At 40.4% G+C, this 26,635-nt stretch overlaps 1 long non-coding RNA gene across 3 annotated transcripts in view; it reads left to right on the top strand.

The window, feature by feature from the left end:
- Positions 1-26,635, top strand: part of LOC114012716 (uncharacterized) — a 79,011-nt gene that overhangs the window by 35,477 nt on the left and 16,899 nt on the right. For 2 of the 3 annotated variants that reach the window (XR_003555370.2, XR_008747970.1), the window contains exons 2-8: positions 2,272-2,386; positions 5,297-5,358; positions 6,645-9,118; positions 10,121-10,238; positions 14,738-14,948; positions 15,700-15,897; positions 20,932-21,087. This is a non-coding gene — a long non-coding RNA (uncharacterized LOC114012716). Of the gene's footprint in view, positions 1-609; positions 711-2,271; positions 2,387-5,296; positions 5,359-6,644; positions 9,119-10,120; positions 10,239-14,737; positions 14,949-15,699; positions 15,898-20,931; positions 21,088-26,635 lie in introns of those variants that run through there. The other variant, XR_008747969.1, reaches the window with a different exon arrangement.

Below are 26,635 nucleotides of genomic sequence, written 5' to 3'. Positions count from 1 at the left end.
TCCAGACCCTTCACCAGCTTCACTGCCCATCTCTGGACACGCTCCAGCATCTCAGTGTCTTTCAGTGTGGGGCCCAGAACTGAACACAGGATTTGAGGTGCAGCCTCACCAGTGCCCAGTACAGGAGGACAATCACTCCCCTTGTCCTGCTGGCCATGCTGTTCCAGATACAAGCCAGGATAGTGTCGGCCTTCTTGGTCACCTGGGCACACAGCTGGCTCACGTTCAGCCGGCTGTCAGCCAGCACCCCCAGGTCCTTTTCTACTAGGCAGCTTCCCAGCCACTCTTCCCCAAGCCTGTAGCATTGCATGGGGTTGCTGTGACTCAGGTGGCACAGACCAGGCACTTCTTGTTGAACCTCATACAGCTGGCCTCAGCCCATCAATCCAGCCTGTCCAGATCCCTCTGCAGAGCCTTCCTACCCTCAAGTTTGTAAAACATTATGTTACAGTGGCATTAGGGGAGTGGGCAGAATGCACCCTTACACTCCTCTGAAGGGTAATTGATGTTGATATGCCTGAATAACTCAAAAAAGCAGAAATAAAACCACCAGTTAACCTTTGCAGGGTTATAAAAATACTGTCAGTTTGCTGTGTTTTTCTTTACAGCTTACAGCATACGACACCTTCTAACTGCTTGCCTGTGGAGTGCCAAAGGTGTGAGGCTCGTTAGTGAAGGGGGATGCTGAACTCCACCTCCTTTACCAAAGAGTAAGCTAGTACCTCTGGCTTTGCTGGCCTGGCTTTCCTGGGAACTGGGCAAGTAGGACAGACCGTGCCTTTTCACCCTTGGACTTGTCCAATATTTAATGTAGTTCAAAATCAGGAAGAGAATAACTGAAGCTTGGTCAGGGGTCCTGGGGTAACATCCACAATTTGTCTGTGTGCCTTCACTTGTGTGAAGGATTACAGTATCTTCTCCCTGTAAGGTTGTCACCAATCCTCTTCCTTTAAAGAAGACTTAGAAACTGTCTTTCGTGAGCCATTCAGCACAGGACAATGACCTAATCATACAATTTAACATGACTTAATCTTGTATGCATTTTTGTCAGAGTTTTATCACTTTTTTCTTCTAGATGAAAGTACTAATAGTTGAAACTGTAGTCACCAACATTACTATTGTGACTGATTCTCTTCAGCTTTGATTGGATTTGTGCAGCCAGATTTCCTTATCATTACTATTAAGTATTTGATCTGATGGTAAATACTTGTTCAACTGAACATAAAATGTGTTTGCTTATCCAGAAGCTTTACCTTCATAGAAAGGAATAATAATTTGCTAATTATTCTCACTTTTTTTAACAATCCTTATGCTGTTCAGCTATCTAATGATTTTTTTTCTTTTAATCTGTACAATTAAATAAAATATAATGGCAAGAGTAATTGCTGTAGGAACACTTGGAAAGTCAGGACAGAGGTGTGCAGGATAGTTATAAAGAAATAGACCCAAATCAGGAATTACAAGGCAGCTGAAGGAAATGAAAGGTTTTGGAAAAGCCAGCAGCAGCAGCAGAGGCTAAAACTACAACTTTTCAAGGAAACAGGAGGTGGGAAAAATAGAAGAAACCCATAGACCCCTCCACAGCTGACTGCCAGGTAATGTTGAGGGGCACAACGGCAGACTGCAACTACTCCAGACTGCTGTACCATTTAGATGCAGAAAGGTAGAAGGCCTGCAAAAAAAAAGAGAAAAAAAAAAAAAAAGAGATTGGGACATGGGAGGAATGGAGGAAGATCAGAAAGTTCCTTGCCAAAATGGATCCCCAAATGTGCTTTGAGGAGCAGCAATGCAGAAGGAATCGTGCCTTCCACCTCACTGCAGCTGTATGTGGTTCAGGGGTCTGAATCCTTTCTGCAGCATTTCTTGTCCTGGAGGGAGTTGTGGCAGGCTTGTGGGGAAAAGTGGTAGCAGGAAATTCTGCAAATGACAGTTTTCCTCCAGTCTTCTAAACGAGCTAATGTAATTTCTTCTGGCACTTCTTCCTTTCCAGGTGAAGTTTAATCTTAGCCTGTCACTCAGTGCTTTTGCTTAAAATGCAAGTCTCAAAAATACAGTCAAATTTTGCTCTGTGTCTCTTTCTATATAGAATTAAAGTGGTACAGAGTAAATCTATATTTAAATGGTTTACTGTAAATATAAGGAAGAGATCAATTTTCAGAGTAATTTCAAGTTAAGTCACAGGATAAACCACCCAGATATTTAGTATTCAAAATGGTATATTAAGCAAGAAAACAGGCCCTTATATAACTAACTTTATTTCTCTTCTAACAGGTGTTGGAAGATCATGGCATGCCAATGGATGACAGTGAATTTAATCTGCTAACAGAAACGCTACGGTTACCAGATGGAGGGTTGAGTTATTTGGATTTTGTGGCAATACTGGAAGGTAAAGGAATTTTTACAGCAATAAAGCATGAAGCAAACCTTTCCTGGAAGATCCAGAACTTTTCTCTTTTGAGGAAATGTTATTGGTGAAATTAGGAAAAGATCAGTGATAGGATTTTTAGCACATGCATGATCTTCCTGTCTGTAGTTCTGATCCAGCTAAGCTGCTGAGTACCTAACTCGGGGCGAGAGGGAAACTGGAACATGTGGGATGTGAACTAACTGAAGGTCCACAGATAGGTGCCATGGAGCTGTCACAAACAGATTGCAAAATGTAACTGACTGATTGCTTTGCCTTGAGTAGATCCTTGTGCCCAGGGTTTCTAACTCTTATTCAGTGTCTTGGAATTATGTTGTATCTTAAATTACAGTGGATGATTTTATAGTAGTGATGTCCATCAATTTTTTTTGATTCTGTGTAAAAAGCCAAAAGCCAGTAACTGCTCCTTTCAGAAAAGAAAGATCTGTTAGTAAGCCGTTAGTGATGAGTTCTAGTGGCAGTATATACAACTGGAGCTCTGTAGTGTAATCTAGTTACTCATAGGTTCACAGTTTTAATTTCAAGTACTGCTTTTGAATATTAAAACTGTTAAGGGACGTTGCTACTAGAGAATGCTGAAATGCAGCTATCTGTAATCTAATTGATAGTTTTATTAGAGAGAGGATGACTTACTGTTTGTGTAGATATAGATATATGGTCCACCCATACAGTGAGTACAGTTAGGATGTGGTCTTCATTGATTTATTTGCTGAGGAATGAGTACCAGAGGAATATACTCATAATTTGGGAGCACATTTTTTCACCTCAGCTACTTGCCATACCCCATCAGTAATTTCACTGATTTCAAGGCACTGTAAGTAAGGGGTTTGATTTTCGACTCTTAAAAATGAAGCTGATGAATCTGAACTGACTGTTTAGGGTAGAATCCTGAGTCCAGACTAAAGCTAGTAAGTAATTATTAATTTCTAATTTCTTTTGTACTTATGCTTTAAGTCTGGTGCCACTGAAGTCAACAGCAGTTCGGACACTAGCTTCAAGGCCTGTTTTAACTTCCATAGTATGTCTCTGTTATTTTTCTTAGAGGTGTGTGTTATTTTTTCCCCCCACACTGTTACTATTATTTTCTGCTGTCATTATTTAGCTTTCAGAGCTAAGACGAGAGGGAGACCTGACTCGAGGCTGGCTGACATAATATTTAGGTTTTCTTCATTCTGGCCTAGAAGTTTAGAACTTTGTGAATATATCCAGTTAATCATCTGTCCTCCAAAATATGTGCACCTTCATCCAGTAGCCTAATAAAAGATATTCACAACAGGTTAACCTTGAGGAAAATTAGTGTGCCAGCTCTTTGATATAAATCAAGAATCAACACTGTTTTGTCTGTATTTAAAGTTTTTGCTTTTGCCAATTATGAGAATCACAGCTTTTCTTTCCATACATTACTGTATCTTATAGTTTAAAAGAAAGTGTGATGTACATTTAATATGAATCAGAAGTTTCAGAAACCAGAAGGCAAAGAAAAAGCTCTCCTCACTTGCTTTTCAATGATTTGTGATTTACTGAGTTGGAGAGTGATCTATAGTTACAGAACAAGAAACCTGATTTTCTTCTTATAAGCTTTAGCAGGAAGATAACACAAGTACAAATTTTATTGACTAGACTTCAATAGAAACTGGAATTGAAAAAAGGGAAGGATAGTGAATGTCTGTAGGGGGGAGTAGGATTTAAAGGGTAAAATCAAGAGAAGTTAAAATAACGCAGTGAATACTATTTAGTGATTCTTTGGTGTAGTTGTACAGGCTCTTGTGTGTTGGTGTATGTAAATCTTTTAAAAAGAAAAGAAATGTTCCTTTAGAACAGACCATTAACTTAGCATTTTTCTTATCAATCACAAGTAGGGTATAGTGAAATGTCAGTGTGTACATTTTTCTTTGCAAGTTCTTCCTATTCTAAAATCTGACAGGAATTACTTTACTTCTCTATATGGCTCATACGATGCAGAAAAATTCTAAAATGCTCAAAAGGCTACAAAACATGCTTGGTATCTTTTTCCTCAGAAGTAAGGCAAAATAGATTCCTAGAGTATCACTGCATGATGAGCAGAAGGAATCAGATATGAAATGGTGACAAAAATAGCTTTTCTGTGGCCTAAATGTACCTTTGCCATTCAGGACTGGAAGTACCTAGGTGCCCTTCTGGGAATCTGGCTGTCACCCTTTCCTGATCCTGCTGGGCTGTGGGATAATAAACTTGTGACAATATGAAGCTGCTGTTTGTGCAGGACTGAGTCTTGCCAGAACAGAACATGAGGCTGAAATAGTTTCAGGGGTGATGCTTTGTTAAGTCAGGAGTATTTTGATGGCAGATCTCCTGAAATAGCTCGCATTGGTTCAAACTGGAGGAGGGCTTAGCCAGGATAGAATTGCTCCGGGGGAAATAGTCTAGCATGCAGCGGCTGTGCTATACAGTCAAAGATGTAACAAATTGCTTTCTCTGACACTGTCTGCAGCTCCTGCGTTCCCTTACTGAGACAGGTGGGCAATATGACAGCAAGTCACAGCTTTCATGGTGCTCCTTTTCTCCTCCTCCAGACTGATACCTCCCCTCCTCAAAGCAACCAGGCATCAGAAGAGGCTAAAGCAAAAGAAAACGACCTTGCTTCAGCTGTGCTTTCTTCAGTTGAGAAGAAAGGTTTCCCACCTTGTGCTGGGAAAATTATAGCAGCTGAGGCCATTACTGTAAATAAGGTAGACACCACTAATTCTGCATACAGCTATTGGACTTGGCCATGTCTGGGCTGTAAATAATATGATTGCAGGGTTTCTTGGTTTATGTTATATTACTGTGCTATTTATGAGATACGTTTAATATTTTTTCAATGTTTGCTGTACTTTGATTTCATTATTGCAGATGCCAGACTGAATGGGCCAGGAGCTCCATTATGTGATAGCCATCTCACAGACTAAATGGTGGTAAATATCACTACATGACTGCTGAAGAATGTCTCAATCAACTTACATCGTCACAAAATGATGGAAGTGTATGGGGTGCATACATCAAGCCACGGTTTGCTTTTGGCAGTGAAGCTGGTTGTTATTTTGATACACACGTTTGTTTTAAAAGTTGGTTTGGAGGAGCTGTCAGGAAAGTGACTCTAAAAATTATGTTGGATTTCATGTCATCTTTGTTCTCAGAAACTTCCAGTTCAAATATTTTTAGTTATCAAGGCAAAACTTTTTTTTTCCCCCTAATTGTCTTCTCTGTGGCCTCTGCCAGGAAAGTAAGATCCAAGTTATTTTTTCCCATCCTTTTGTGAACACAGCTATTAAAGATTCTGTAATTAGGAAAGAATATCTCTATACTACTCATTCATTGAACAGTTCATCTATTGATGAGAGTGATCTTTCAAGAAGATGTTCTTAGTCTCTAAAGTTTGCAACACAGTGGGCTTAATCAAGAGTTGTTTTCCAACTTTTCTATGTTTGCATATTATTTTCTGTAATTACCATTAGAATTTACTCCTTGAATTCCTACCACGGATATGCACAGAGTAAGAGAGATCACAGTTTACAAAGGAGAGAAGCTGCAGTCTTTACCCTTTTTACTCAGTTCGTCCCATCCCATTCCTGTTCATTGAGAGAAGTGGAAAAATCAGCATTCAGGAAAAGGATCCTCTGTTCAAACCAGCTTGGACACGCCTAGCAAAGCTGATCATATTGATCAGCATTACTTTAGATTTCTGAAGAACTGCGCCATTTTAAAGGTGTTTGAACAATCTTACCTATTTTAATGGGAGATGCCATTCAGCTGGTAGATCAATTGCTGTAAAGCCTCTCTCCATCACAGGTTTTCTAAGGGTAGGGTAGGGTAGAAATGAGATACTTCTCAGTATAGTACTCATGGGAAGTGGAGGTGAATTTGTAAATTTGTATGTTGGGCGCTTTTTGATGCTCCCTACTTTTTACTTCTTTTTCTGTACATGCTTGAGATGAAAGCAGTAAGATTGCAGTTTACTGAGGACTATCCCAAGTGTTTAGTAAGGCAGTGCTATAAATGCTTTGTATTCTCAAACTGTGTTAAAATACTTGCCTGTTGTCAAAACAAGTCTAGAGCAAACATTTGTTATTTATGTTTAAAAATATGTAGTTGACATGTTAAATATGTTTAGTTAAATATTCCTTGTTAGGACACCTATTCTGCCTTCCATGAAACAGACAGTAACCATGATGGTATCATTAATGTGCTTGACTTTTGCCAGACATCTTTTTACTTCATCTTGGAGGTGAGGAAATCCTGCATCTACTTGGTTTGTGGGGAACAAACTTGACCTCCATGTTAAATTACCAAGAATTCCATCAACTCTTCCACACCTAAGAAACCAAGGAGTTTGGCTCGTGCCATCTCACAAGTAAGAAAGAAAAAGTTGTGTAGTACCTACAGTAATCTGATGTGTTTACAGAAATGAATATGCTGTGTGAAAATTTGTATTGGATATAACTGAAAAAAAAAGACATTATTAAAAATGTCTTTATCAAGCTGAAGCTGGGTAGCTTTACCAAGTTCTCAGTGATTTATGACTCTGTTAAATTAGATATTGAATCCACTACTGGGTTAAAATGCCAGAACTACCCCAGGGGACTGCTTAAATTTGTAAGGTCAAGCATATATACTGGTGCCTGAGATGCAGCCTTAGAGCTGAGCTAGCCTCCAAACAGGACAACTTTGCTGCATCTTCCAGGCATGCAGAGCTGGGGATGTGGTTTGGGAATCAGATGTCATTTTGAATTCAGGAGCAGCCAGGGTAGTTCGCTGCCTGGCACAGTGTCTGTCAGTTCTGAGGCTGGTATTATCAGTGTATGTTACGGTAGACCAAAGGCTCATGCCCCAGACCTTTAATGATAAAGCATTTCAGCACTAAAAAATTAATTCTAAAACCTCAGTGTGAAACTCTGTTTAACTATGCAAACAGAGAAAAAAATCATAAAAATAATGACAAGATACAGCAGGACTGAAAATGCTCCCGATCAGCAACTCATCTCCGCTGTGGCAGTGAAGATGTGATATATACACATAGGCTTATTTCCCAGTTTTTATTTGTCTTTTGCAGCATTACTCCTGGCTCTGATGTTAGTAATATTTATCTGCTTGGTTTGTTTTTCTTTTTTCCTGAATTGGACAACTGAATGAATCAAGGACATCAGTTCAAAACAAGAAAGGAGACTGGTGATGATTGAGTCTTGCAAACATTTGGAGTCTGAGACCAATTACCGTCATGCTCTTGTTTCCATTTCAGTTTGGACTTTGCTAGAAATTGAAACATTTTGAATTTAGCTCCAGAATTTCCTTATTTCAAATACTATTATTGTTTCACAAGTCCAGTAAAGAAAATAGTGATTGAAAGCCTTAAGAGCACTTGCATTTTCCCAGTTATGTTTTTAGACTGTTTTTGTGGGTTGATTATTTAGGCTTATGGAATCTTCTCTCTAGCAGTGGGAGTGGAGAAAACCCAGAAGGTTCCCAGGCACCTGAAATAGATTAAAGCGGCATTCATGTTTCTAAATCTGAACAGAGCTCTCAGCAAAGGCTGTCAAGGCCCAGAGCCCCAGGAGCTCAGGGATCGCTGAGTTTGCAGTGTTGCAGTTCTCCAGGACCTAAGTTCTGCTCTGTGCCCACCTGGGTGGTACAGGAACTCAGTGGGTAGATCACATGTAGTTACTGCATCTCACCTGGTCTGCAGACCCAATATACCTCTGCCTCTTGTTTGAGAATCTTTGTCCAAGAAGTGTATTCCTGGAGCTCAGCTGAACCGGGCTCTGAAGCCGTATGTCTGTAACATTTCCTTACAAAGCAATAGCCAGAGCAGGAATGAGTGCTGGGATGCAGCATGAAGTGGGCAGCTGTGTGTTAAGAGAAATGACCAGCCTTTCCTCAGTTTTCTAACTGGAAGCACTTAGAAAAGCTAAAGAGAATTGGGCACCAAAAGAAGGGCTGTGCTTCTCAGGTGAAGGAAAGCACACTATTTCAAGGAATGGTGAGACGTAAGGTCCCCTCGATTCTCAGGTAGGTGTATCCTTGCTTAGCACACAGATCCTAATCTGATGCACCCATATTCCTCCCCATGCTTGGATTCAATTAGAAGTACCAAGCCCCCAAAATTTAGGCACCTGTAATGGTGGCTGAATTTTCAAATATGGGTCTTACTCCCCAGCCGTGTCGTGGAAATTCACAAAGATAGTTTTGATCTACATTATTGATGTAAATCAAGGATAATCTTCCTGGAGTCACTCCAGGATATAATTGTTTCTGAGATAATTAACATTTCCTTCTATGTGTATAAATGATCTGTGCTGGCTCTTGAGTTTGAGGGAGAATTGAACAACATTGATTTGAAAATAAATAGGGAATTACAAAATTTAAAACATCTTGGCTAACCTGCAGCTAGGGAAATAAGGCAGTATTTAAAGAATTAAGTTTACACAGATGTGAAGTAACAGTCTTTAGTGGGTATCTTAGAAACTAGAAAACAAAACCACCACTACCATGAAGAACAACAAAAAAGAGGAAAACTTGTGGAGATTAAAGATCCCACTAACATAAAACATAGTTAGTTGTTATTTTTTTTTCCTTTTCTGAGGAAAAAACCAGATGATAATGGATGCAGAGCTAGCTTGTGATCACGCTCATTACTACCTTGTTATCAAAGCAAGAACCAGATGGCATGACCTAGCAAGGGTAAGAAGAATGTTTTCTTTAAATAAATAAGTAGCACTAATAGATTTCAGAACATTATGCAATGTTGATCTTCAGATTCTATAAATATTCAGAGACCCGTACAAAATAGCTCATTAATGATAAAAACTTACTATCTGATTAAAAAAAAAATCAGTTTGAATAATATTCAATTTTTGTAACATTGATTATGTAGTAGATGTTATTACAGTTATTTTTAACACTTTCTTCATATTTTGCTATTGTTGGTTTTATTTAATGTTTCTGTTGTAAGAGTAGTAATGGGCTTCACCTGAGACCTGTTTGACTACACACTGCGCACACACACACCTGCTCCTATGATGACACCCAGTGTGGCCCAGCACAGGGATGCATTGACCACGATGTTTACACCATCCAAAAAGACTCTCACAAAACTGTCCTATAAAGATTATTTCCACCTTTGGGACAACAGAGTAGCATAAGAAAAATGAATATAATTTTTTCATTAAATGCTTGTGTAGATTAGACAATGGTGGTACTGGTAGTCTCAGTTGGAAACATGAATGGTGAAAACCTGACAAACCCAACCAAGCAACCAAACCCCAAAGCAAAATCTAATTCATATTATGTATATAACAAGATGAGGACAAAATCTGGAGGTGTGTCATTTTCCAGTGCCTTCATCTTCCACTGGCATGCTTCAGCAGTGGGCACACCGCCGCTGCATGGACACTTCTCATGCTCATATCCCCTGTGCTTGCCATCAGTAAGGAACTTTCCACACAGAGTACATTACCCAAGCACCTGTGATGTCAATCCCGATTCAAGCTTTTGAGAGTTGCACACCCGTAGTGGAAAGTAAGAAACAGTAAAAATCAAATAAAAAAACATTAAAAGATGAAATTCAGATGTGCATGTTTTTCTGTCTCTCTCAATTCCCGTTATTCATTACTCATACAGAGAGATCAAACATTTTGTCAAACTTGTTGGTTCTTGTTAGTGATGATTTCTTTTACATTCCAGAATTTTCAGGAAACGACAGTGAAGGAAATGGCATTATACAGCCAAGGGACTTGAAGCAAGTCTTGTTCGGATTTGGCATTCTGATCACCCCAGAAGAATTTAAGCAGCTTTGGGCAAGGTAAGACAACTCTAAATGATTAGCTCTTGCAATAATGCATCTTTTATGGGATTACAGAGTCGATGGTAGTGCAGTGAATGACAATAGATTACACTGCACAAGAAATTTTCATTTTGTTATGATTGTGACCTTAGATCATGACACTGTGTTACAGGACGCTACATCTTATCATACTAAGTTTGAGAATACAATTAGATCCATCAGTTTCCAATGATTTCAAAGATAGGGCTTTCTTTCTCTTCAGTATTACTGATCCCTTTAACATGTATTTTCTTCTTGGACGACACTTAAGGTCACTGGTTAAATTAACTTCTTTCTCATAAATTGTCTTTATACACACAAACACCTACCTCAGTTTGTGGTAGGTGAAAGTCAATTCCAGGTGTCTCAGGTCAGGTGGGAGCTGCAGACAAAGCTTCATCGAGGTCTGTGGACAGTCTGCATCACATACCTGTCTGAAGGCAGGGCTACCAGCCTCTCCTTTTCCAAGCACTAAATTTGCTTACAATACTTTCAACCTAAATAAAAGTGATTCAGCCAAAAGAAAAATGCTACATTCCAAATACATAACAAAAGAAAGTAAGGCAATTTCATGCTGTGTAAAGATGGCAAGTAATATCATGAAATGTTTTCATAGACAAGTAATTTGTTGTGAAGTGGGGGAAAATACTTGTCTGCCTTCAACAAAGTGGAGCTGTGCTATAAACTGTGTTTGAAATGGCATAGATGTCAGCTGTATGTGACATTATATAAAAAGCTACCTTCGTTACAGGTCTATTTAAAAAAATAATCACTCTCTCTAACATATAGAACCCGAGTGTATTGCATTTTGGTTTCAAACTGCATTAACTATATAGATTTTTCTTAGCACTGATTCATCTCTGAATTATTTTCTACTCCATTAGATTTTACTTTCCATTCTTATTCCTTATGGATGCCATGGCACATTGAAGAGTATCCTTTTCATGCAGTTATCTGCTGCACAACTTCACTCCCATCAGCCACTCCTTTTATAGAATAGCTAAAATCTCTTACGTGCCTGATATGTCTGTAACTTGAATAAAGGAATTAGAGTGAAGCTGAGGCTAAATTAGGCATTACCATGCATCGGAGCACTAGCAGGGGGAGAAACTCCAGGGAAAAAAAGCCTATGGAAGGGTTTATACCTAAGAAAATGTGAGAAGTGTTTACAAAGTTAAAGCTATGTTTCTGAAGGATGATTACAATTCTGAGCATCTCAGACTTATATGACCAGTTTGAGACACTTGAGACTGGATTTTTAGGAGCCCGGTTCTCTGCATCTCAAGCCAGACACTGAAAGGCAGCAGTACTGAGAGCTGGAGGATACTCCTGACAGTTTGGTCCTCAGGGTAGTATTTTCAGAACTGACTCTGTGATTACAACACGTAAGCCCTATCTTTCGAGTCTCATATAAAGTCACTCATTCTCAGTGTGGTATAGCACCTCTGTAAGGAAGGGAAGTCAGTGAGCAGTGAGATTTAAGCTGTTAAGTCACTTAAGGACATCTGTAATGGCTTTCTATGAGGAACACATGAATTTTTAAAAAGAGCATTTATTTTTCAAGGTATGATACAGATACAAAAGGATATCTTACTCACCACGAATTTTTACAGAAAACAGGGATAGAGTTTGCACCCGCTGACACAGGGCTCAGCAGAGACATCACGGAAGACAGCTATGCACATTTACAAGCACATTATAATAATCAACAAAAGAAGCATTCAAAGCTGGAAAAGCAGCAGAAACAGCAAACTAAAGCTCTGCATGTAAGAGAAATTAAAAAGCAGATCAAGAAAGTTATTTATGAGCTTAGCATATAAAATTCTGTGTTTGCCTTTAGTTTAAGATGACACTGTATACAATACTAATGTAATTTTACAAAAAAGACTCTGAAAAGGAGTCTTAAGGTACTGGACCAAGCTTATCTATAGTGTTATACCCTTGATTTGCTGCAGATAAGCCTAGCTCATTGTGCACTGTGAGACTCTTTTTATAGATATTCTGCATAGCTTGTATTACTTTACAGACTTTATGGCAGCATCTGTACTGACGAATCAGAATTTCCAGAGACATTCCCAGTCATCTATGCTGCTAGACTGCTAAAACAGTCCTCATCGTGCTTTGGCCTGTGTCAGCTAATGTTTTCCCTGATCACTCCCAGCACCATTTCAGAGTAAGAATGCTTCAAGGACCATTCCTAATAGGCAGTCTGCAGGGCAGCTGCTCCCTTTTGGTGGCTAAGATGGTTTACTCTCAGAGATGTGCCAGTTGGCCTCTGTGCCCAGAGCACTCCCTGGCCCGTTTATTGGTATCATCTCAGCTTGCGGTTCTAGTGCTAACACCACTATCGGCCCAGACTGAGGGAGAAGAGCAAGTGCAGTTTTGACACCCTGCAGGTCTCTTCTCAGACTGCTTCAGGCAATGTAGGTATAGACCTACCTGATCACACTCAACAGGGGCTTTTCTTGCAACTGGACTGGATGGGCATGTAGGACACTGTGGTCCCATATCCTACCCTGTCCCCTGGATGAAGGCGGAGCAGCAATCACGGCTGGTTTCACATCCCTCTAGCAGCTAGTTAAATTGTTAAAATATGGCTTTAGAGCTGCAACAAAAAGCAGCCTTAACAAGGATGGACCCTGGCTCTATATGACAGAAAGAAGCATCTTGTCTCCAGGCAAGAGGAGCCTCTGCCTCAAATAAAATTAACACTCACAGAGTTAATAGGTCATTGCTCCTGAGAAGAGCATTTGACAAACAAATGACAAAATGATATCCTAATCAGGGTGGAGTCTAATGATCCATGTTTGCCCTAGTGAGTCAGCAGTGATTAGCCTGCTGCTGTTACAGGATTCCTGCACCTGGCAGCAGGAGAATCCTCTGCCCCAATACAGTGCTGTTAAAACTTTATATTTCCAGGCTGCAGATAGACACCACCTGGATGCTTATCATGTTTTCTGCTTGTGCTTTCACTCTTTCCCTGAACTGTTTTTTATTTATTTATTTAGGAGTAGAAACCCTCAGGAGCAAAAAACATGTTAAAATATAACCCCAAGAGCTCAGATTTGCTTTCTTTTGTGCTTGGAAGGTGTCTGGAAGTTGTAGGAACTAATAAATTATTATTGATAAGAATGATAATTCCCCATGACATTGCTGGTAGAGGTGATACACTCAAAAACAAAGACAAGCAGCTTTGTCTTGCAGATAAAGAGGCAGCCTGGGAAATCATTAGGAAAAAAAACCCCAAAACAAACCACCAGAAAACACAGAGAGAAGCCTGTGAGCTAAGGCTTTTGGCTTTTTAGTCTGCTTTTTTAATTCTGTTTTCCAGTATCCCAAATAGGCTGAAGGAATTAAGGGCAAAACTCTCCTCTCTTTTCAGCATCACAACTCTCCCACCTGCATTGCAGCTCTCTGGCATAAACTGCACTTATGACACCCACAGGTATCAACGAGTGTTCCACCTATAAAAAATTGCATGATATACAGTGGAGATGGTGAGGCAGCTGCTGGGTTGTAGGCATTGCTTATTACTGTATTTGTAACTGTCTGATTTGAAACTTAGGCCATGACTGTCTCATACTGGGCTCTTCGGCTCCATTTGTTGTACCAGCCACTTGTCTCCAGCCTTACACTTGAATGAAGGGCTCTTTTGGTCAGGAGCCTTCGATTTCTTTCCTGTTAGTGCAATGGCAAATGCAGGTCAGCTCTGCCTCCAATGCTATAAGAAGCAGCTCTGCAAGTAAAGAAGATGCTGTGCTGCAAGCAGAAATTACACAGTGTGGCTCAAAGATGCAAATACTCATCCTGAAGCAGCTGGAGAGTAATTAAATCAATGGGGAAGACATGCTGGGTAAAAATAGTCATGATGTGACATGCTGGCAGGTCCACATCATTTAGAATTACTTACTTTTGCGAACCTACCATAACAACAACCATGTATAGAACTATTATATGGCAACTATGCACACAAATACATACATATGAGTGCATAGCACTTGCTTAACCGTAATTTGGAAGAAAACAGAAATCGACAGACTGGGTCAAATCTAACTGGATTTGATTACTTGCTAGCAATTGGAGCCAGATGTTCCTGGCTGAGGTGGAGCAGCCTTCTAGTAGGTGGACATGGAATATTTTGCACCCTACACATGGGCTGTAACATCCTGGGCAATGGTGGAGTTTGGTTTAAACCTGCAGATGAGACTTCGATATCCCTTTCAAAAACTATGTTCTAATTATTTGTTAGATTCTGCTTTTCTTGATTTGTATATATATATAGGACGTAGAGTTCTGTTCTTAATCTTTTGAAATTTCTGGCATCTGCAGCTTTGTCTGGGAATGAGTTCACAGCTTAATCGCTTGTGGTCTACAAAATTTCATCTTGTTATCGATTATTGCCACCTTTCAGTTCCTCTGAATGTTCTTTTTGTCTCCCACACTTCCTTACCCACCTCCTGTCTGGTTTTCTCTCTCAGAAAGCTGGAAGTGCAAGGGGAGTTGAATCCAGGCCTCTGAACTCCTCAGATTTCACATAAGGCCCTGGAAAGCCATAAATGACTCTTAAGCCAGAGTCATCATTTGACGGATTAAATCCATCTGCGTGGTGGCTGTGGAGGCAGCAATCCAGCTGAGTGTCACCCTTCCACTCCAGGACCACGGAAGACAAATGAGATGCAGGAAGCACAGGTGGGCACCATGCCTTCCTAGCGTAAAGGTCAGCGTAAGGAGATCTGCTCTTGGTCAGGAAAACAGATGCAGTGGCTGCAAAACCCAGTGATGGCAATCCATGTGGGTCTCAGCCCCCACTTCATTCTCAACGAGTCAGAAAACTGATTCCTTTCACCTGTCAGATTTGGACCGGGAGGAGGTATTTGCCTGAGGTGTGAATTTGCTGGTTATAGGACACACTTCAGCAACACTGGGAGCAGCACCCACTTCCCCTTCTGTGATCTTGCTTAAACCCCCTCATTTCTGTTTGCACAGTGGCTGCATCCAGCCTGCGTCCTTTCTTCTGGCTTTCTGCAAGGGCTGTGAACCTCACCCTAACAGCTTTGGAGCAGTTTCAGTGCCCTGTGATTACACACTGTGAAGCACACAAAAGCTCTGGACATCTTACAATTCAAAACATACTGCTGTGCACTTTTTTTTTTCCTTTTGCTTTTGTTGTAACACACAGGAACAAATCGCCCAAATTAGAAACAGACATTGAACAGTGGCTCTCCAGCTCTTCAAGAAAATTACAAAACATTTGCAAGAAAATATTATTTTTTGGCATTGTAGCTTGATCTATGGTTTTAATCCTCATTTTCTTCACACACATGTTTACTGCTGTAAGTGGAATAATTACTGCTTGGAAATCTTTTATCAGTCCAAAAATGTTGAATGCCTCAATTTTCCAAAAATATGAATCTCAAAAACTGTTTTGATTTTACTTCAGCCTTTACTTTCATTAGGAAGATTTAAGTGGAAGATGATAGTGGTGATGAAGAGTGGCACTGAAAGTAACATACAGTTGAAAAGGACTCCAGAATTTTTCTGCAGTGAGTGTACAACACAAACCATGTCACAGCTTCAAAGCACAGGCTTGCAAGATGGAAGGAGCATTGCTAAATATATTGTCCTCCAGGGCTGGAAGGTATGTATCAACCTCTCACTGAGATCACAAACTGCCCTTAGGGTGGTCAGTGGGTTTTGACTTTTAGGTTGCTGTATCCTGCTTCCTAGATATGACTCGCTTGGTCTTTTGCTGGCCCTCAGCATCCATCCTCCTCCACCGTTGCCCCTTTGCAGTCACTATAAAGCCATGTTTTTTAAGCTGTAGTACATTACAGGAGCTCAAAAAAAGCAAACCCTCTGTCAGGAGATTTTAGATTTGTGTCTCTACTGGAAAGTCTGTAGGCTTCTGAATGTAATAAAAGTTAAAACTCGGAGATGTAATTAGCAGATGTTGGATCTCCAGGGTCTCATATCTAAAAGGAGGCTGAATGAGTCTATGCTGGTTAGTCAGTAATTAGATACATGGAGATTCAAGACAGTAAGCCGGCTTGAGTGCAGTGCATGTGCACTCTGACTGATGCGCACCCTCTGCAGCACACTTCTGTGCTCTTTCCAGTACAAGTGTTGCTTTACGTGTAAACCAAGTACCACATGGTAGCAGGAGCACAGTGTGAGAAAGAGGAAGGAATTAACTAGAAAAAAGAGATTTGAAAGTGAGAGAAAAGGCGATAGCTCTTTAGGGGCTTTTAGAGACTCTAAACAACACTGGCAATATTGCAGTTTCCTTGAAAAGATTCACATCATGCTTTGAAACCTATATACGGCAGCTAGATTAATCACAAGGAAGCTCACAACTCTTTTCTGGAATATTACAGGAGCAGGAGCTATCAAAGTTTTTAATGGCATGAAACAAAGCCAGGGTGAGAGGGCAATCCATGCAGCTACAGAAAGTAAGCTGAAGGAATATTACACTCCCAAGGAAACCTGAACTTTTGAAAGACACAGTTTTCATATGAGAATGCAGAAGGAGGAATCTTTTGAAGAATTTTTAGCTGATCTTAAAATAACAGATCAGTTAAGCAGCTATGATGTTTTCAGAGATTTCATTTTAAGGGATCAGATAGTGATTGGCATCAAAAATCCAGAGATACAGAAAAGATCCCAGGAAGGCAGGATCAGGGGGTGGGAGGGGTGTGAAGGAAAGAGAAAAATCTGAATCAAGCTGAAATAGTCATGAGGGATATTATGGGAATATCAGAAGGGGACCAGGATGTGCTGTTTGTCAGGAAAGGAAACTAGGATAGTTTTGAGAGTTTCTTTTCAGACCTATCTGCAAGAAGTAGCCAAAGTTAAATACAGAAATCTCACAGGTTCACGTTATGTCCAGGAGTTTAGAAATTCTGTAGCAGCTATAAGAAATACAGTTATTTGGTGAGAGCTTGCAACTGGAAAAGCGGAAGCAAAAGACAGTACCCTCCATATCCCCAGATCTGTGATGTGATGGTGCACAAACCAACAATACAACAAAATACCATGTAGAGATTCTGTGCAAAAGCTGCACAAAGGGGGCTGCAGACTAAGAATAAACACCTCTCGATTTTCAGAGTAAAGTGTGCTGCTAGGAATACTGTGGTTGTGAAAGAAGATCATATAGGACCTAGACTATGCAGGAGTAATGGTGGGAAGTTTAAAAATGGAAGAGCCAGTCAGCAACAGCAAAATCAAAAGACAAGTCAGTGAAATTGTTCTTACATCCAATTGGGCTAAATATTTGTTTCAGGACAGACACTTTCCTATAAAGGATATTTTCAGGTAAAAGGACTGCTTACGTTTTTACAGATATTAATAGATTTTTACAAAAATTACAAATTCATATTCTTCTGCTGGATCCAAGAAAACTTCCTTGCATGACAGGAATTTAACATTATGCATTTTTAGACCACTGAACAGGAGATTCTGCTTTTAAAGACTTCCTTTAGTCTTAAAGTCTATTCTTGAGTTTTCACAGGAAAGTATAGGAAAAGCCATTCACTTGAAGCAACTGTGGCTGCTTAAATAGATCCTGAAGATATCAAGTAGAGAGAAAACCAGTAGGGAATCTGAAAAAAGTATCCAAGAGGGCCTGAGAAGTAGGATTAGACAGAAATGCAAATGTAAGGGCAGAGAAATAACATAAAAGATTAACTGTCAAAAAGATAAAAAAGAGTCATTACAAATATGCTATCTACAAAGATAACAAAGGTGTCCAGAGGCCTGTTATCCTGTCAATGTTACATGAGAGTTCATATCACATGGGCAATCTGTGCAAGTAGCTGTTGAGTTACTACACAAAATGGACATACTGGGCAGTAAATCTGGGAAAAGAATTCCCAAATTAAAGGCATTAGTAAAGACAACTTCTGGCTTTACGTATATTGGCACTAGAAGACAGACAAAGTCTTCAAACGATGGCTTACAAGCAGTATTATTAAAAAAATGATCAATGGAAATGTGTGGCCTGTGTTCCTAGGGCACTTGTCAACACCATGATTCAAGGCATAGACCAAGAGAGCAGAGCTCTGATTGTAAGAAATGTCACATATTTGTTTTTCGATCTGTTATGGTCACAGCTGAGACAAACCACTTTGTAGGCACAAGAAAGACCAATTTCCAGAATATAAATATAGTGTGACTTTTAGTGTTTTGGTTTGGTTTTCTTTAGGTAAAATCATTCAATTTGACAATAAAGTTGAAGTTACAGAAATAATTACTGATCAAAGATGTACTTACTAGAGCATTCAAGGAGCCTCCTCTTGAAAACAACACGAAGAATGACATAACACCTGGAAACACAATTTTTTTAAAAAATATCCCATTTCAGAAGCAGATGGGCTAGGTTTGGTGAGGCTGTGCAGAGCATGCATGACACAATGCAGAAAGTCATGAAGGTCACCACCTGTTGAGTAGCAAGGGCATTGCACACCAAGCCCATAGGAGCAATCAGATCAGAGTTTTCTGTGTTTAGCAGCACACGCTTCAGAGGTAACAGCTTAGTGGGTCAGTGTGTTACGACCCGATGGGCCTCACAGAGTATAGGACACAAGGCAGCTGAAAAATGTGAAAGAAAAGACTGTATGTTGATATATGTGAACCTGTTGTGAGTGTCAGTCAGGCATTAGCCTGGAATTGCATTTGGATTGATTTTAACATCAGAACATGTTACGGCATACATTAGTGCTCTAATTGTTCAGGTACAGAGTCCCAGAAATTTCATCTAGCAATGGTGCCCTGTTCAGCAGCTCAGACCTGAAATGATTTGTAAGAAATGAAGGATATCCAGATGTCGTGAATACAATGGTGACATGAGTTAAAGCTGTTAAAAGATGGTTTGAGCAAACTGTGAAGCTGACAAGTGATCCGTACTTTCACTGAACCTGAGAGAAATATTGAAAAATGGTTTCTTGCCAGCTGAAACTTACTTAAGCAGAGAGTCTCGGTACTCCCAACTTAGTCCGTATAACACTGGAAGGTACAACGGGTCTGAAGCATATGATAAATTGCTAACAACCCACCTAAGTCATATCATAACTTAGATTTTTTTAGGGTAGGTGATGTGTTTTGCATACACAATGGTGTTTTCGGGACTCAGAGCACTGTGGGGAAATTACTCTGTGTTCATATGAAGTGCAGAGTCCAAAAGGACAGATTCTTAGGAGAAACAATTGGAAAGGAAAATGTATGGTTTTTGTAAAGGGTATCCTGAACTTACAGCTTCCTGAAAACAAATGGAAAACCAAGGATGCTGCAATGCTGTGACAGGACAGACAGCACCAGTAACTGGAGCTGAGACCAGATGCCTCTGAGGAGATCCATGTAGATCTCTGAAAAGACTTACTGAGTATTGCTAAAAAACTTGTGAAATTTAGCAGGTGCCATGTTAGCCTTATAACAGCTGATTGCAGGGTGTTCATATGGAAGAGAAAACATAGGCTTGGGTGCTGGCTGAGTGACGGTGGCTTAATAAGGAGCAGAGTGAGCTGGTCTGAGCTGTTAGATCCACAGACAGGCTTGGTGAGAGGCTGGGGCAATGAATCATGCCTGACGGTGTAGGGTACACTGCTGAACTGTGCTGACACTGAAATAAGCCTTTTATACTACAAATCCCGACTCTCTGAAGAACCCAGCCTCCATGCTCTGTACCCTAGGGCTGTCAGAGGGAGCAACCCCAAAGAAAATGGTGTGCAGCTGTATATATTAGTCCAGATCTAAACTTTTTTGCCATAAGGGTAGGATCTTGTAAGTGCTGAATATATGTAGATAATTTACATATACCTGGTAATCTACATCAAGCCATAATTCATGACTGTTTTAACTTACATTAGTCTTAAGCCAGTTTTCTAGTTGAAGACGTGGTAATGAGAGATGTTTGTGCCTGCCTCGTCCTCTTGAGCCAAAATGTGGAGAGGCTTTCGTTGAATCAAGAGGCAGAAAGGCATATGGCAGGGGTTTCCAAAGTTTGATCAGGACTTCCCTCATGGCAGTGAAATATAAGTGACAAAATAAAGTGGGAGGAAAAGACAAGATTTTGAGGCCTGAATTCAGTTAGGTGTTAGAAATGATAAATATCTCAGGGACGTTTTAAGGTGCTGATCCAAAGCCCAGATGAATTGGCAGAAGCCCTGCACTTCTGCCCTTGGGCATGGATCGGGCACAGTGCTACTCCAGGTTTTGGTCAGTCTAACCCTTTTTGGTGAAATAGTTGTTCTTATGTCAAAGTTTCAGGAGGCTCAATCTGCAGGAGGTGTGCTGCCTTTACCGTTTTAATGGCTGTATTAAACATTTTGTAACTCTGATCAGGACAGCTTTTAGAAGAGAGAACTATGTTTTGGCTCTGTGGTTGTGAACAGACAGAGTGGCCAGCTAATCGCCCAAGCAGCATTTCTTTACAAGAGGCTTGAGCCATGCAATTCCATGTGCAGGTTAAATGGGGGTGGAGGGGTGTGTGGGGGAGGGTGCTGGGTTTGAAGTTAATTTGTGAACAATTTGGCAGTCTTTCAATAAATCGTATGAACTTACCACACACAAATAAGTTCAAAATCTTTCTCTGCCCCTCCACCCCTATTTTCTATATTTGTTTCTATCCTTTTTATCTGATTTAACAAAGGAGCTAAAATCAACACCTGCTCTCTTTCAGGGATAAATTTAGGGATTACTTCCAAGTTTTCAATAAGGCCTTTCATAAAGTGGATAAAAATAGAGATGGCTGTGTAACAGTATGTGACCTGCACAGGATACTACAAGAATTCAACTATTACCTTGATCACAATCAGTTCAGCAGTCTTCTAATCAGGTTTGTATGATTATCTCCTAAGGACCTCTTTGGTCACACCCAGCAAAGCCTATAAGCTTCCACTTAGTGTTAAGTAAGCATATAAGAAGCTCTGTTAGTTTTAACAGAGGTATCCACATGCTTAAAATTGCATATGTGTGAAAAATCTTTTTGGTAATGTATTGATTCTGCAGGTGTCCTGGTTTCAGCTGGGATAGAGTTAATTTTCTTCCTAGTAGCTGATACAGTGCTGTGGTTTTGAATCTACCATGAATATAATGTTGATAACACACCGATGTTTTAGTTGTTGCTAAGTAGTGCTTACTCCAAGTCAAGGACTTTTCAGTTTCCCATGCTGTGCCAATGAGGAGGTGCACAAGGAGCTGGGAGGGAGCATGGCCAGGAGCTGACCTGAACTAGCCAAAGAGATATTCCACACCATAGGGTGTCATGCTTGGTATATAAACTGGGTAGGGGGAGCTGGCAGGGGGGTGGATCACTGCTTGGGGACTAGCTGGGCATCGGTCAGCAGGTGGTGAGCAATTGTATTGTGCATCCCTTGCCTTTCCTGGGTTTTATTTCTCTCTCTCTCTTTTTCTACCTTTTCATTACTATTATTATTTTATTTCGGTGATTAAGTTGTTCTTGTCTCAGCCTATGGGTTTTACCTTTTTTCCTGATTTTCCTCCCTATCCCACTGGTGCGGAGTGGGGAGTGAGTGACAGGCTGCATGGTACTTAGTTGCTGGCTGGGGTTAAACTATGGCAGCAGGTAATGAGTGAAATGGCTTCTTACATAAAAAAAGTGTGCTGTGATTATGTGTATTTGTTTGCTAGTTTGTTTTGTTTATTTAATTTCAATTTAATAGAGGAAGTGTGTGAAACAGTTCCTGTTGAAAATAGAAACAGAATTAAACCAGGTTACAAAATAGCAATAATTTTCAAATGATCCAGTGCTGCTGCCATGAAAAACTATGCTTTTAATTCTCTGAGTTAATATGCGTAAGAAGAAAAATCTCTTTTGTAGAGACTGAAGAACACAAAGGACCTACTCTAACATGAGGTACTGCAGTTCTCTGCACCAAACAGTCCCCCAAGGGTCATATGCCTGGCAGCACTGGGTTTTGTTCTCCAAAGCCTGCCAGACCAGACTCGTTTTTGAAATAAAATTAACAAAGTCTTTTCACAGTTCACCTTTAATTGGGTGATCAACTTTTTATGAATTGAAACCTTAATAGGAATCTGCTGCTTGTTTCTTTCTCAAAGACCTCTTGATGATAAACACCTCCATTCATTGTAATTTTGTGCAGATTATTCCTTTCTTGATCCAAAATAGTCTTTTCTAAATAATACAGAGTAGATTAGCATATGTATTTAGTTTTATTACTAAAATTTTAATGCCCACTTGGCAATTTATTTCTCTGCTGAAATGGTGTTGATTATTTCCTTTTCCACACACTGTCTCCAATATTGGAGCCAGCTTGACACGGGTAGTATGTGGGAGTGCTGTGCAGCTGCAAGATGCAAAATCAGGGCTCTTGAATATTTTTTTTCTTACTAGCAGATATGGGGTCTATAGTTAATTTCTTTTCCAGCCTGTTTTATAAAGCTTCCTCTTTGTTTTACTGGCTCTCCCCATTAATTAGACATTCTTGTAACTGGATATGCTGGTGATTGGTAGCTGAGGCATTGGTCCCCAGTGATTCACTGTGGAAACAGATGATAAAAGTGCGTTACAATAATTCAGTTTTAAACAAGAAAATCAGCGTTGTGTAGTGGGGCCATCTCCTCTGTCAAGTCTTGGCTCTCTAGGATTTGCCTTGACCATAACTCTAACAAAAAAGCTGAATGCCAGATAAAAAAAAGTCCAGTCTTTGCCCTGCAGCATAGGAATTGTCTAGTTAATACATGTGTGTAAAGAAACCACAGTTCTGACACTTGGCTATAAAATTATTAAAGGCTCATAAAAATTTCTGCATAGATGGTAACTCTAAGATCAGTCTGGAATAATTCCATGGGAGCCAATGGATCTGTATCAAAAACACCTAATGTATTATTGTAGTCTGGAGACTCTCTGTCTTTCAATGGTAGGAAATACCACAAACTGACTGTGCTGGCTTTCTACTGGGTAAGCGAGAGCAGAGCAAGCCCTTGCTATAGTATCCCTTGTGGTGATGAACTCGCACAATGAACGGGCTCATTAGACAGGTTTGAAGTCCTTGTTTAAAATATACAAGGTGTCTTTTCCTTAAGTGGTCACGGATCACAGGACATTGGAGGAAAGTAGTTTTTCATGTAATGATTGGTGCTTTTCATCTTGCCTTAATTTTTCATGCTAAATGACTTTGATATTCACATATTTTCTGTATATGTGAAGCTTGCCTTAATTCCAGTCTTTTTGTGGTAAAGCATCTTTGAATAAGGATTAATTTAATTTGGTAATGAACTAAATTTTTACCAAAAAGAATTATCTCAAATCCTATGCAAGAGCTTATCTTTCCCTATGCTGATATTTCGCTGCTGTTACCTGGAGCTATCTGTAGCCAGCTCTGTAACCCACTGCATTTCCGATGTGACACAACATGAAATTCCCTGGTGTCTGGGATCCAGCAGATGTTTCAGATGACAGACAGAAGTCCAGCATGTTGTGAGTGCCGCCTGCCAAGCCGTGGGCTGGGCTCCCAGGTACAGCCTGACCACGAGCGATCAGGAGAGGAGCCCTCATGGATATACCATGCCATGAGTCAACGGTAGCAGCTGCTGGGCCGAAGGTACCAGTCCTCCGCACAGCGCAGCGGGTGCACCGAAGGAGGGAGGGCCAGTGCCTGAGACGCTGGGGCTGAGTCCTGCCAAGAATGTGTAAAATAGTTCTCTAGTGGCCTGACAAGCTGTGCAAAGTGAAGTGCAGGTTGAGATGGAAGGTGAGCCCTCCTGTCACTAACATAAGGAGAAGCACCGTATGGAGCCTGGTTTGGTTTCCTCCCACGTGGTAGAGAAATTGTGAGTGATTATAGACCTGTGCTGGTGCGTCCATGAAACATATCATGGAGCTGTACCAGATGTCCCAGCTTACCAGGCCGTATGTGATTCTTCTTCTTTCTCTCAGAATTGTAATGATCACAACATATCGGGAGGCTAAAGCAGTGCTTCAGTAGCTGTGAGTCAAAGGTATTTTTGTAAAACAGTCAAACTACCAGCACTTAGCACAATGAACTCTTCAACAGAGTCTATTAGACTGTTTACACAGTGACACGAAAAGGAGATTCAAAGACAAGGTTGGGAGCCTACATGTCCTCCAGCTGCATTGGGGATGTAGAATGTGATCAAAATATAGTGCTGTTTTTAAAAAGCACAAAGTTAATGCTGATGCAGTGGAAGGTTATGCACTTGGGCCCAGGCCAAAGCATGTCTCCTCTTGAGCACCTGGAGATTGGCCTGGATCTGCATCTGAGAGTTGCATCTGGTTGCATTTAAGTGACAGGTTTGGTGGCTTAGACCTGAGAAATAGCTTGGGCTGGAACTAACAGGATTTATACACTGGCCAGTACAAATAATACATCATAGTAATTAATCAGTACAGACAACAGTGAGATAATTATTTAAAATCATTGATATCTCAGTCTGTGGGTTTTGGGTTTTTTCCCTTAGCTTAGGAATCAGCATTCATGACAGCAAGCTCTTATTTTGATTTCCTGAGAGCAACTGATGATGGCGGAGCATCTAAATACCAACAGAGACAAAAGCAGGCTGCACCACCTGCAAGCTTGACTTTGCGGTACTCTGCTTAGAACAGACCCTAGTTAAGACAAAAGAAATAGTTGCATCATCTTAGGATTTCTTGTACAAGGAAATTTTCATGTGGTCACTGCATCTTATTTAATGTCTCTTATTTAATTTTTCTGCCTGGCTGGGGACTAACCCAAAGTCTTCAAAACTTTTCTGCTATTAATTGGCTGCTACCAACAACCTTGGCCTATGTAGAAATAGCATCTTCTGACAACTGCAGATGTCTTGATTGATTGTATTCTGGTATTCCCACAAAACAAGCATATCAAATCAAGCCTAGAGGCTTTGTGAAGGTAAGGATTGGAAAGGAAAAAGTAAACAGCGAATTATCAGGATCTTCCTTTCTTCCTCAAACTCCTTTTCTTCCTCCAGTTGTCTCAATTGTGTTCCAAGCATGTAAATACCACATCTTTCAAATAGCTGAGTTTCCTAAGCTGAGACTTATAATAAGTAGATATAATGTGCTACTGCAGGCAGGCATTATGGTTTTATCAGATGAAAGGATCATGTAGCAACTGAGGATGAAGACATATGATCAGATGTGCTCACATCATAGTGGCTGCAGAAGTTAGCACCTGTCAGCTGGGGCTTTGCAATTATCCGCATTTATGCGCTTGGCCACTTCTGATTCTGACACAGATAGATAAGGTGCATTGGCAGTCAAGCAGCAAGTTTGCTGGTTTTCCACCTGTAAAATGAGAACAATAAAAATAACCACTACTCTCTAGAATTTTGAAAGCCCTGAATGGAAAACTGCTGTATATTAAGTAGTCTTAGACTGTTGTGTCGGAGTCTGCTGAAATGCAGCAGCCTCTAGAGTAAATAATTCTTGATGTCACAGTGAGATTGTTTTCAAGCATGGGAAAGAATAATCAAAAAGACCTTGAAGGAAGCATTGCTGTCGCAAAGAACTGTAGAGCCATTTCATCTGCATCTGCAGTTTCAGGTCCAGTTTAAGCTCATGACTTCAGAGGCAGGCTTATGCCGGCAAAGATGGTCTCGCTACCCCTCTATCCCCAGCAGCATGGTCCTCCTGCCTACCTTATGTCAAAACCAGCACTGGTCTTCCTGGCCAGTGACCTAGGTCAGGGAACCTCAGCCTGAAAAAAGCTGGATCACGTGTGCGTGGCCTTGGGAGAGCTGTTGACTGCACGAGGGAGAGGAAAGGAACAGTAGCTGGGAAGGCAATGGGGGCAGAAATTCCCTGTAATCCACTGCTGAGTGTCTGAAATCTCAATCTGTGGACTCTGTCCTGCAGTTAAAAACAACATGGGCTTCCAACAAAGACATCACTAGTGATGTCACTACTACAAGCACCCCAAAAAAAGTAGCACCGTGGGAGATGCTGTTTCTTGACAGAAATCCTTTCACACTATTTGGAGAATCCTGTGATGTTTGTGAACTTATTGGGGCCACATTGCCAATTTCTGACAGGTAGACTAACTATTGAACAGGATACTGAAATATCTATATAATCACTTTACATTTTTAATAGTAAGTGGGGGGGAAAACCTTTCCTGTGCTCTGAATTATTGAAATAAGAAATAGAAAAATTAAATAGTACAGGTTAGTGTTGTTAAATATTAATAGAAGACAATATCTGTCCTCTCATCCCTGGGTGTATTGGGAATTGAGAAGGTCACAATTTTGTCTGGTGAGGGTAGGATTTGAAAATGACTTCTAACATGAATGAATTGTCCATTTAGTCTTTTAGGATTTGGTGGTTAATATAGCTTCAGGGACCAAGGGATTTTCTCCATGGAGAGACAGACTTTGTCCACCAC

The sequence above is a fragment of the Falco peregrinus genome, chromosome 6 (genome assembly GCF_023634155.1).
Source record: "Falco peregrinus isolate bFalPer1 chromosome 6, bFalPer1.pri, whole genome shotgun sequence".
NCBI lineage: Eukaryota > Metazoa > Chordata > Aves > Falconiformes > Falconidae > Falco > Falco peregrinus.
This window is presented reverse-complemented; position numbering and strand designations above follow the sequence as displayed.